At 42.2% G+C, this 12,930-nt stretch overlaps 2 protein-coding genes across 10 annotated transcripts in view; one reads left to right on the top strand and one right to left on the bottom strand.

The window, feature by feature from the left end:
• Positions 1-12,930, top strand: part of CMSS1 (cms1 ribosomal small subunit homolog) — a 250,557-nt gene that overhangs the window by 190,690 nt on the left and 46,937 nt on the right. The window lies entirely within an intron of this gene.
• The window catches only part of FILIP1L (filamin A interacting protein 1 like), a 215,149-nt gene that overhangs the window by 187,210 nt on the left and 15,009 nt on the right, over positions 1-12,930 (bottom strand). Inside the window, exon 2 of one of the 9 annotated variants that reach the window (XM_065657263.1) lies at positions 10,626-10,702. The exons of the other annotated variants lie outside the window; for them this stretch is intronic. The gene's annotated coding sequence lies outside the window, so the exon portion shown is untranslated. The remainder of the gene's footprint in view (positions 1-10,625; positions 10,703-12,930) is intronic. 9 annotated transcript variants of the gene reach the window in all.

Genomic DNA, 12,930 nt, shown 5'->3' with positions numbered 1-12,930 from the left:
AGGGCATATCTAAATGAGGGTTGGGGATTCGTTCCTTCCATGAATGCAGGTAACTTCCAAGGGCATATCTAAATGAATATTCCTGGTCTCAAGGTCTGCAGAGCAGCTAATGAGAACCATGGCTCAGCCAAGCACTGTTGAAAATGATGCCAGGTGGGATTCGTCTCTTGCTACAGAATGGCTCTGCAGTCACTGTGCTGCTGGAGAATTGGATACCCTAGTTTGGGTGAGCTGGCTGGAGGAAGGACATACTGATGAGGTCCCTCATAGCATTATTACTATGCAGGTGAACAGTCATTTAGAGAAGAAAGGACTCTTGTTCTCCAGTAACTGGAGTTTGTTTTCTTTAGGCATGAACACAACTAACCTTCCTGTCTGTTTGCTCCCAGGATCATGCTGGCAAAATTATGGGATTGTACCTTTTAGAGAAATGATCCACTAATTCTTTTAGTCGCATGCCCATAGTGCAGAATGCCTGAAGATGCTGCTGCTGGTGCTGCCAGTCCTGACAGGAGCAGGGCCTGAGTGACCATTCCCATGCATAGCAATGGCATGAGAAGCATTAAGGTGATATGTTACAAAGAATCATTAGTTATGGAAAAGTAACCATTTTTTTTAATTAAAAAAAAAAAAAAGTGAACTCTCCAGTTCCTAGGACAGACAAATCAAGTTGTAGTTTGGATTAGCTGGCTGAGGTGAACAGTTGGCTTATGACCTATAGTGATGTTGCTGTTATGTCAGCTCCTTGTTTTTCCTCTGGTAAAACAAGCTTTAAGTAGCTTTTTCATATAGCCGCCTTCAAGTTACCTTTTCTCCTTTTCTGTGGCTCTCCTAAGTATGTGTAGTCTCTTTTTTTTAAATTTTTTTTTCCTTTTTTTTTTTAACCTCATCTTAAGAAATTTTCTCCCAGCCCTGATGACTGTGATATTTTCTTTCCTCTGGTTAGTTTAGGACCAAACGTAGGAGAGCAGCACTGGGAGAGGTGGCATCGTGCAGCGTGCTAAACCTTGCATAGCAATGCTCTAAAGTATATTGTAGAAAACACAGAAGAGACTAATTGCTTGATTTTTCTACCCAGAAGTGGGGATAACAGTGTTTCCGTAGTTTCTAGGATTGGCTGTGTTCACTGATGCTTCGTGATTAACTTCTGTGAGGAATAGACAGTAAAGGGGCCTTTGGATCCTTCCCTGAAAATGCATAATTTTGAGCTATTTTGCATCTGGAAGGAAGAAAGTTCCAAATTTTGAGGTCAACCGCATTAACGAACCTCTGCAGATATATTTTTAGTTCACCACATGAAAGTGAGATTTGGCTGGTGAAGAACAGGTTTCCTTCTGCTAAGTATGTTAGCTGATACTTTATTACAAAATGAAGTGTTTCGTTTCCCATTTTTCTTGCAACTGGCAAAGTGTAAAACTTCTAGTTCACACTTGGCCTCAGAGAAGACTTCCGCCTGCTTTCCCCTCAAATTCCTGTATGTAGCTTGTCAGTAGCTTTATGGTATTGTGGAAAAATCACTCATCTTGTGAAAAAAATGGAAAAATTACTAATTCTTGTATAGATTCAAAGTTGCAGATGTTTGCTATTGTCTTCTCAAGAATGAAATTTAATTGTTATATGCTACTAAGACTTTAAGATCATCAGGGGAACATTATCTCACTATAAAAATAATTGAAACCTCCTTTCAGGATAATGCATGTGTGGCTAATATAGCCATTGTCCACAGATGTTGCATCTGGGGATTTTAAGATTTAAGGTATTTTTTTTTGAGTGCTGTGTTGTGATCTTATGTCAGTGGATATAATTCCATTGACTTTGGTTGAAATTGTTCAGTTCATCTGTGAGATCACAGTCTCTAAAACCTAATTGCTAATTTTTTGGTCATGTTTTATGCTCATCTCTTAGGACATGGGAACATATGAGTAGAATGACTTTTTAGTATATGGAGTTTTCAGAATGTTGCTTTGAGCTGGGTTTAGTTCGGTTCTTTGTAGAGTTATAAAGCTGGGAGGACAGAGCAGTGAGTTGGCCTTGGGATGCACTGGGGTATGTGTCTGTTCTCTTGCAGAACCTAATGTAGACGCTTACATTTTGTAATGTGTGGACGTGGAGCTGAGAGGTTCTCAGTGCCCGGTAGTGTATCTATCTCTTGAGGTTTTTGTGTCACATCAGCTTTTTGATAGAATTCCAGATTTTTATGAATCAAGTTGTCCCAGCACCAGATCTCAGTGTAGTGCAGCTTAGCTACATCAAGAGAATTTTTTCACATTAATTGGGAGTGAGAATTTGGCTGCATGAGATGGAATTGATCAAAAGCTCTTTAAATTCCTATGGTCCTAAAAACGGTCTTTTTAGTACTGAAAAAAACACAAGGTTTTTTTGCCAAAGGCTGATATCTTTTGTGGAAGACCGAGTAAGCAAGTCCAGTTTTCTGGATTTGTGGTTGATAAGTGCATTAAAAAGTATATGCAACTCTTTGAGTTCTGCAGAGGAAAGACTATATAAACACTGAGTACTGTACTTATAATATTAATTCTTTCTTAGTAGTTAATTTACCTCTAAGGGAAGAAAACATGAAAATGTTGAGCTCAGAGCTTTAAGTGAGTGTTCAGTCTTCCTCATCTGTTCAGAACAACTTGCAACTTACTGGAAAAAAAGTAAAAGGTTTAGGGGGAGTCTAAACCTGTTTAACCCAAGCAAATTCAAAAAGCCCACTAGAGTATTTTCCCTGAAATAATTGCTCTGTGATGTTCTCCTAGTGCAGTATCATTGTTCTGGTTTTACTTTGTCTTAACACCAACTAGGTGGCAGGGGACCGATACAGGACTCATATTGTTTCTGCTATGAATTGTCAGTGTGGTCCACATGAGCTTGTCATGGACCATACAAAATGAGGATAACGCCAGATTCCTCCAGCTATGGGCCCTAATGCTGCAGCTTAGGCAGCTGAGATGCCTGTGTTTTAAGGTCTAGAGATACTTGTCCTTGAGGTCAACACAGTAGCAAAAAAGTGAAGAAATTTGAATGTAGGATCGTGGCTTACTGTGGTCATAGGCATCAAATTCTAGGCCCATCATATGTATCTTCTGCTTTTTTTTCTGTATTGTTGATGTTTCTCAAACGCTTTGTTTTCCAATTAATCTCCCCTGAAAGTCTGTCGCATGTTAGAAGGATAATCTTCAGTATTAGAGAATGTTTAAAGCACATACTTTAAATGTATATAGTTGATTTCTTCCACGTGTAAAGGGAGAAACTCAGGGATGAGGCTCATCTGCATGGGATGGACCTCAAAGTGGACAAAAGCAGAAATGCTTGACAGCTCACTCGGCTTGCTCTCAGCAGACTGCGTTAGTAGGATGGGGAGGATTTTCAGAAGTACTCATCAATAGCTTGATTTTCTTCCCACTTAAATGGGTTGTTTGTTTTGGAGGTTTCTGTTGTTTTTTCTGCTAACTTATCTGGGAGTTGATCTGAAGCAAAGTGCTTCTGTAATTCTTATTTTTCTAATCATGGAATAGGGGTGGAAGGGGCTTTCAAAGGTCATCTAGTCTGCAGTGAGCAGGGACATCTTCAGCTATATCAGGTTGCTCAGAGCCCCATCCAGCCTGGCCTTGAATGTTTCTTAATGTAATGGCCATATTTCTTGAAGAGCATTGGAGACCTCCATCTGTACCTTCACAGGTGTGCACATGTGCTTATGCTGTGTGCAGCTTTTGCCATGATCTCTTCCCGCTGTATTGCCTTATTAGATCTAAGTTAACGCTTTAACCCCAGCATGACTTGTGTGTGAGTTTTGTGTTTAAAATTTATTTGAATAATAGGTATGTTTAATTCCTGCTAAACATTGTTTACTTCCTGCATATGGATGTGTGCTTGCAGCCCAGAAGGCCAATCATATCTTGGGCTGCATCACAAGGAGCGTGGCTCGCAGGTTGAGGGAGGTGATTCTGCCCCTCTGCTCCGCTCTGCTGAGATCCCACCTGGAGTCCTGTGTCCAGCTCTGGAGCCCTCAGTACAGGGAAGACATGGTCCTGTTGGAGAGGGTCTGGAGGAGGCCAAAAAAAGATCAGAGGGCTGGAACACCTCTGCTGTGAGGACAGGCTGAAACAGTTGGGGTTGTTCAGCCTGGAGAAGAGAAGGCTCCAAGGAGACTTTATTGAGGCCTTTCAGTACTTAAAAGGAGCCTACGAGAAAGATGGGGACAGACTTTTTAGCAGGGCCTGTTGTGATAGGACAAGGGGTAATGGTTTTAAACTAAAAGGGGGAGATTCAGGCTGGACATGAGGAAGAAATTTTTTACAATGAGGGCAGTAAAATACTGGCACAGGTTGCCCAGAGAGGTGGTAGATGCCCCATCCCTGGAGACATTCAAGACTGCTCTGGGCAACCTGATGTAGTTGGTGATGTCCCTGCTCATTGCAGGGGGGTTGGACTAGATGACATTTGAAGGTCCCTTCCAACACAAACCATTCTATGATTCTATGAATGGTAAAACCTCAATGTATGTTTTTGATATACTGTTTCCAGGAACCTCATGCGATCCTAATGGTATGCCCTAAGGAATAGCTTATGAGGTCAGCCCTGCTGCTTACTTATCTTGTGATTCAGCCCTTCTGCCCTTGTTCTTCAATAGCAGCATTCTTGATTTGAAGCCACGATTGAAAGGTGGAGAGCGCATGGAGAACCCATATGGTTTACCTGGAGCTGATGGTGTTGCAGTGGGCAGAAGGCATTATTCCAGAGGGGCAGCTATCCCGCTTGGGGGCATTTGGTAAATTTTACACTCTGTAATAACGGTGAGGAATTTTTTACTTTGATGAGAATCAGATGGAATTTCAGACACCTCCGGCAGGTTACATATTACCATTTATCTTGGTCCTTGATCAACAGCATCTTAACGCAGCTGAAGGGTAAGACATGCAGCACTTGAAGAGCCTAATGGCTAAGCAAGCTCCAAGTGAACAGGGCACTCAGCCAACATTTAAACTGATGGTTCGTCGTGTTTTTATGCAAGATCTGCCTTGCTTTTTTTTGATAGGTAACTTCAAAACCTTTTTCTTGTGCTGACTTCGTTGTTCTCTATTTGTTGCACATCTTAACTGTATTTTAAAAGAACTTGAGCTGATGCCAGCTACAACGTGTCTGAGCAGCTTTGATGCAACTTAGGTAGCTTTAGGCTTTAGGCTTGACGTCATTTGCGAAATGTTGCTTTGAGGTCTAAAGTCTTAAATATTATCTCAGCAGGAGTTTCCTTAGAGATTTCAAGAGTACTGTGCTAGTCATTCCCTAGAGTTGAGTGCAATAGCATTTATGTCATCTGCTTTATAAACTTGGGGATTAAATATAGTGGTTTTTTGGAACGAGTATATTGGGGGCGGCATAGGGGGATGAACCTGGGATGGAGGTTAATGTTTCACAGAATGTTGATTTGACATAATACTGAATAATAGACTGCTTAAATTACATTGTCACTAGGAGAATGTGTTCTGACTCCATTTGCAGTTAAAAATAGTAACAATTGCAAAAAAACCCACAGTCTCCTTTTCCAGCTAATCCCCATGTTTGTGCTCCTTTATTTTTTCTCTTGAATACTTTTGTTATTGCTATTGGCAACTTCCAGATACCAGTTGGAAGGACATAACTGACTTTGTTTTAGAAGTGACGCTGTGTAATGTCTTCAGATAACTTGACTCCTCCAGCGCTGGCAGAGCTATTGGTTTGTTGGCATACTCATCAAGATCAGTCATCCCTCCAAAAGCTTTGCTCCTAAGTAAGATGGTTAAAATACTTGCTCTTAATCTAGATGAGTGAGTAGGAGCCTTGCTTTGAACAGACGTCATCCACAGCTCCCTCTGACCAGCCAGCTGTGAATGCCATGGGTACCTCTCAAAGTGCCTGGCCTTTCTGGATGAGAAAGTCAAATTAATTGTTTTCCTGTGCCCATGTTTCAGTGCCATGCTGCCTTAGAGGATCACCTCACTCTGGACCTGAGGCCTTTGAACTTCTTCCATTCCCCTCACTCACTAGAGACCTGAGAAATTTGATGCTGTTAGGTTTTGATCATGCAAGATCACAGCAGTTCTACTGACCGTATCTAGTGTTGTCAACCTACAATATCAATGCCTAATGCTATAAGTGCTATGTGTCGTGTTACTGAAGTTCTGATTTGTTGGACTATTCATTTCTACTATCGTATTTTTAAAGCAAAGAAAAAGCAGAGGGAGTCAGAAGACTTAAGGAAAAAATGCATTCTTTTTGGAGGAAAAAATTTTGAAACAGTTGTCGGCTTTTTTCTTTTTTCTTTTTTAAAAATTTACTTTATTTGAAATTATTTTTGTACTTTTGAGGTTCTACCTTCTTACAAAAAAGAAGCCTCAGAGAGCTATCTGAATTGATGTGCATGCACAGCATTCAGCATAGTCCAGTTTGCTGGTGGAATGTTTTCATCATCCGTGCGTCTCTATCGCTTTAGCTTGTTAATTTCTGTTGCACAGCGGGATGAGATGGAGGCAGCAATGGTGTGTTTGGATTGACTGTGGTAATGAAAAACATGTCCTGAACACTTCTTTTAAAGTGTCGCTGTTGTGTTGTGTTTGGCTGCCAGCGAGTTTGCTCATCAGAGTCAGGTAACGTGTAAATGACATCAGCTTGTTCCGTGTTTTCCCCTGAAGGGAACGGCTGAGCCTTTCAGGCAGTCCCAGCTGCGATACTCCTGGCTGCACATTAGCTCTGGTAAGGCACCATTCGGAGGAGGTTGGCGGACTGCAGTCAGGATCAGGGTGTAATTTGGGTAAGAACGATAATCCTCCTTGCTCCAAACAGTGCAAGAGCACTTGAGTCGGCTTGTTAAGCCAAAATCCATTGACGTCTGCGCTGATTCACAGTGGGAGCTGACATGAAATATCAAGGAGGGATTAGTGTGCGCAGCGTGCTGTTGTTAAAGGCTGTGGCTAAGTGCTTGTGCCACTTGGTCAGACCACGACGTGAAATTGCGGTGAGTGTTGAGTTGCTAATGTCTCCTCAGGTTACTCGACTTGGGTTTGCGTGCAAGCAGAGCAAGGTGGCTGATTGGCAGGCTTGCTTCGTAGGCAGGGATTTTAGAGCACTGCTGAAGAATATGCCTGAAATCTCACCCCTTCCAGTGCCTTGCTAACAGGAGCAGCTTTATAGGGCCTTACTGAGAAGGGGGAACTGGTCTGGATTGAACTTCATGTTTTAAAAATATTTTGCTGCTTTTTTTCTTCCACACAGATTCCCATGTTCTGGTGAGCTAACCAGGCTGTCCTGCACAAAGAGAAGTTTAAGTGTTTGGCTGAGCATCCCACTCAGGAGTCTCACGTTGCTAGGCAGGAGTTCACGAAGGGAGGAGGGTTTTTTTTAAGGAAAAAAAAAAGAAGTTGCAGCCTGTGCATTTCCCTATGCCAAATTCCAGCCTTTTCGAGTTCTCAGTATTACTAGGGAGAAGTGTTCTCCCATCCTCTTGCCTCACACGAATCTCTTTCTGGCCCACTTCTCAGATCAGGATCTGGTTTGTGCAGGAGTACCCTGTAGCCCATATTCACTGCCAATATCATGACCCAGCCCTGGCAGAAGAACTTTGCTGCAATGGTTTGCCTGTTGCATGCTGTGGGAGAAGCACACAGTGCCTGTTTTGGTGGTGGCAGGCATGCCTAAAGCCCAGCACAGTGAGAAATGCATGTTCATCCCGAACTCCTAAAATTGAGGAGTGGCTATCGACTTGAGGAGTGCAAAAGCAAGAGAAAACTAGAGCAAAAAGATTAAACTGAGGTCGTTGCCTGGTTGTCTATTACAAGTGTCACAGAGGTGTAGGAACTGTTGTATTTTGGTCCTTTCCCCAGGCTTCAGACACCAGATCTTTGTTGCGGGTTAGCTGCAGATGAAGGTAAGCAAATCAAACTGTGCTTAAGTAACTTGATCAAAACAGTGTAGGAGATTATGGTGTGAAGGATCTGCTCCTAAAGCTTTTTCTTATGCCATAGTCTTTGAGGAGGGAAGCATGCGTTTGTGCTAGAGCATTATCATTGAATATCTGAACTCCTTCTCCCTGTTGCTGGCTCTCAAGTAGTTTGTTATTGCCAATTCACTGACCTCTCCTATGCTGATTACACAAGACCAGGTTGACAGTCTGTCATGTCATCACCTGGGAAACTAGAAAATAAATGGAATAAATCCCATTAAAGTATTTATAGAGATTGAGTCATGGAGGACTGGAGTAGATAGAGATATCTTTAGTGCAAACTGAAAGCTTTTTCAAAATAAAAGAAAGACAGTGATGTAAGAATTCTATCAATGTTGGTAGTTTCTACTTGTGAAAAATAGCATTCATTCAAAGTTTCAGAGGGGAAAGGAAAGCTATCTGTGGGGTGGAGAGAGGCTGGTGGTATTAGGTGACAAGACTTGATGCACTTGAGGTAGGTGGCTGGACAGAAATTTAGGAAGTCCATAGCTCTCCTGCCATACTGTCCAGTTTCTGAGAGGGTGAAGGTTTAAGAGAAAGCGTGGCAAAGCTCCATTCTCTCTAACCAGTGAGACCTTCTGGGCAGTGCAGCCACGTGTCTTAGTCTCCTGTCCTCTGTGGTTTGCTGCCTGTATCCCAAGGGCTGTCTACATTGTTAAATACCTGGTTCTGGAAGGAGTATTGCTGTGGCAGGCAACGTGATATGTGCCAGGCCAGGTCTAAACTCCTCGAGGGATGGAAGAACATGCATGTGGTCTATCACAACTGTTTTAGCCTGCAAGTTCATGCATCCTTTTTGCTGAGGCTGCATCCTTTTTGCTGAAGCTACATCCTCACGTAGTAAAGTGCCGGTGAGGAATAGTCTCCCCTTGCATTATTATGCCAATGGGGAAGTTTTCTATTGAGTGATGAGGTTTGTTCAAGCACTGTCTTCCTGCTGTAGTTTTTGCTAGCTGAAAAGGTCACTCACTGCTTCCCACAGATACCTGCAGATCTGCCAGGTGAGTGGCTTGTGTTTGCTCTGTGACTGCTGTGGATGGTCATGAGCAAGGTTAGTGGTAAACAGCAGGGGTAGTGGGTCATTGCCAAATTGGTTCATTGGGCTGAGCTAGGCATGGGAAACTAAGAGGCAGGACTTGAACAGGGGTGATAATGGGGGCCAGTCTTCCCCTTTCCCTTTACTTAAGCAGCCACAAGTGGGGATGTGTGATCAAGATATTCATAATAGATATCTCTGCTCTGATCTGCAGACCTTGAGAAAATAAACTCAGCTATCCCAAAACATGGATGTTGGCTCCACCCCGGTGCTCATTTCAGAATGGATGCTTTTCTGTATTTGAATGTGTATGCTTGCAAAGTGTTTGAAAAGACAGGCTTAGGAACAAACAAGAGTCCCTTACCACATCCTGTCACTGGCTTATTTTCTTCTTAATTAAGAAAATACAAAATCTACTTTTATAAAGATCCTTTTTGTGCTAGCAAATGTGTGTGTCACCTGCCAGTTCACTCCCTCCTGTTCCAGTGCTGGGTAAGATTTCTTAGAAGAAAGAATGGAACAAATCATTTAAAGTACTGTCTTTTACAGTGCCTGCCTAGCCAGACAAGTCGTTTTCCGAGCACTGGGGTTAAACATGCCTACTTTCTTATAAATTTGTGTCTGGTGGTTGACTGTGAGTCTCAGCTGAAACTTTTCCCATGGTTGAGGAATTTGCTGGGATTCTGGCCTCTCTCTGGGATCGTGCATGCCAACCTCTCCTTCCACAGGATAATTTGAGAGTCGCCTCCCTGCCTGTTTTCACAAAACTTGTAAGAACTTGCTGAAATTTGCTTTCTCTGGCCCGTTGTCTAACCTTGGTGTAATCACTGAGGGCTGAGACAAAAGCTCCGGGATCAGCGCACAGACGTATAGACACAGATTCCGTCGTCACGTATAAGCCCCATTTCGCTAAGAAGCAAAGCAAAGGGGAAGGGCAGGGGAACCACATTATGTGCTCTGTGTGGGGCAAGGAGTAGCTGACAGTGTCCTGAGAAACTGGGATCTTGCATGTGCATGGCAGGGAGTAGGAGCACAGCAGCTTCTCTTTCCCCATTTGTTTGAGCTTCCCTCCCTGTGTGCCGCTAACACTACAGAGGATGCTCAATGGCTTTCATTTCCTTTTTGGTGAGTCATAGCTTGTCACTCAAATTTAACTTTGTGGAATTCAGTGCAGTGGGCACTTGGAGAGGCTACCTTAGCAGTAGTAAGGGAGGAAGGGATTTGTCCTATTTAACCACAAGGAGTTTTCAGAAATAAGATAAATATGGTAATATTTCTAGTAACCACAAGAGAAATACGGTAACTGCAAACAAAAAGGCTTGGGATTTTAATTGAACTGAGACTATTCAAAGGTATGATTCCCACTCTGGTGGTAATTTAGTCAGTGATAATAACAAGCAGTTACATGTAAGCCTTCCCAAGTGTTGGAAAAGCATAGTTCAGTCTTGCATCATCAGCATGTGAAAAATAAGTAGATGTAGAGACTCGTAGAATAAACAGGCAGAAAACCCACGTGTGGGCTTATTAATGTTTTACCATGTCAGTGAGATTTACATACTGTTTCTGGCTTTGCTGTTAACTTGGTGTGTGATTTGAGGAAAATCATCTTACTGTTCTGAGTCAGGAGTGGAAGTGCGATGGCATTTCCCAGAAACAGACTGTCTTCCAGCGCGGTGGCCTCCGTCACGCTGTGCAGAAATGACAAGTCAGAGTGTGAAACAGAGCTCAAGTTTGCAGGAGGGCCTTAGGTGGCATTCATCCTGAGCCTGGGGTCTGCGTTCCTCAATGATATTCAGGTGTATGGCAGTTCTAGGAAGCGAGGTTTATGGGTGTGGTGACAAATTACTCTGATGTTTACGGACAGACTCATCTCATTTTGTGGAAACTGACTTTAAAAGGGGCCCGTATAATCATGTTAGCAACCGCTGTAGATGAGAGCAAGTAATAGTGTCCCTTCCCACATCTTCAGCTGCTCAAAAGTTCTTGTGAGAAATTCCACTTCTGAGGCTAAAATTTCCCTACATTTACCAGCGTTTATTTATTTTTGGCTGTTCTGAAAATAGAAGGTTTCAGCCACATTTCAATAATGAGAGGAGACTGAAATGAGATTTTCTTTGTCCCCAGAAATGTTGGTTTTAAACATCCTTTCAGCTGAGTGGATGAAATTGGAAAATCATGTTGTGACAGTGATGCTCTAGAATTCTCTGGGGATCTTTTGCGCTTGACTTCATGGTTTCATGCAGTTTTTTGTGGCTGATATGAAGCCTATGAGGCAGACTTTTCCATTTCATTTTTTCTGAAGCACACAACTAAGGAAAGATTTACTACCGAAGCATCTGCAACTCATTTTGCAAAGTAGCCCAATGAATTATATTGCTGCACACTGGTACAGAGAGCTGGCATGGTTGGTGGCAAGGCTAGGGAAGAAGGTCTTTTGGATGGTTGTCAAAATCAGAAGAAGGTACGTCAGTCTCTTGTGCTGTTGCTGAACTGAAGCAAAGGCAGCAGTTTTCTAAAGAGTTGTTCTACTGGTCTGAGTTGGGAGATCACTTCTCAACAGTGATGTTTTGCTTCTCCTTTTCCTTGACCTGCAGGAAGTTCTTTGCTCAAGAGAAGACAATGATGGTGGAGCAGAGTATTTTGCCAACCACACTTAATGCTGGGATGGTAGCTGAGCCCTCGGCACTTTCCTCAAGCACCTCAGGGTCCAAGTGGACAATTAAAAATGTTGTATAGTAAAAGTCTTATCCAAACTAGTGAGAAGAAGAGAGTGCAGAGAGTAGCTGAAGTCTGGAGAAGTGCGAGGCTTGTTTTTTGGTTTACTTTCATTCTTAAGCTCTTTCCAAGAAAAGACCGGGCCACTGTTGCTGTTCTGACCTTTCATATCCCATTCCTTCCCTTCTGCTGGCTCCTGTTTGAGTGGGATATGACCCCTCTTGCATTACTCCTGTCTCATTTCACAGTTCTCAGCTCCTCATATGTCTCTCTTTCCTTCCTTAACTTTTGTCATGTTGTTTTAAAAAAAGCCCAAAATTCTTTGATGGCACCACATGGGCAGAAAAATGTCTGGAGGATCACATCATTCAGTCTACACAATGCCTGGATCTAAGCCATTCTTTGCGTTCATAGCTTACATGACCTCTAAATATTTATTTTTGAAAAGGGTTTACAGATTGCTCTGATTTATTAAAAAGAATCCTGAAAGATGTGTATTCTTCTAAACTCATGCTGAATGGTGGTTCATTTTAACAAAACAAAACAACCAAAAAAGCAAACAATTTGTTTAATTTTACATGAAGTAACAGATCTATATTGTTTTATTCTTTAAATCTTGTGACCAGTGTCTGGACAGTCAGTGCATATTCAGGAAGACAATTACCTTGGCAGCAACTCTGAACTCTTTTATCAACATTTCTAACATGACAGATGTAATTTTCTTTCAACAGCCAAGTTTTGGGAGTTTTATTTTGTTTAAATTTTTTATATACTTCCCTTTTGTTTGGAAAAAACCTGTCTCTAATATAATTAAAATCAAACTCTCTCTATTAGTGTATATTTAAGTTGCTTTCTCTCCTATATAAACAGGCAGATTTTGGCTCCAACTCTCTCCATTAGTGAGGTATCAGACTCTTAAGACCACTGGTTAATTGGAAATCAAGTAATGAAGGAAATTAACTGTCATTGCCTTGTGATGAAGGCTTAGTGAATGTATCTTAATACACAGGTGACTCTAAGGATCAAACCCAGATAGAAGTGTGGGGGGAGCTGTCATGGATGAGTGCATCTGTCACAGAAGCGCATAGGCTATAGCTAATTTCATGAGATATACGTGCTTATCTAGTCTTCCTTTGCTACGATGATAAACAGGGTTGCTTCGGATCTAGTTAAACACTGTCATTCATAATTGCCAGGTGAA

This window comes from Caloenas nicobarica, chromosome 1 (genome assembly GCF_036013445.1).
Source record: "Caloenas nicobarica isolate bCalNic1 chromosome 1, bCalNic1.hap1, whole genome shotgun sequence".
Lineage (NCBI taxonomy): Eukaryota > Metazoa > Chordata > Aves > Columbiformes > Columbidae > Caloenas > Caloenas nicobarica.
This window is presented reverse-complemented; position numbering and strand designations above follow the sequence as displayed.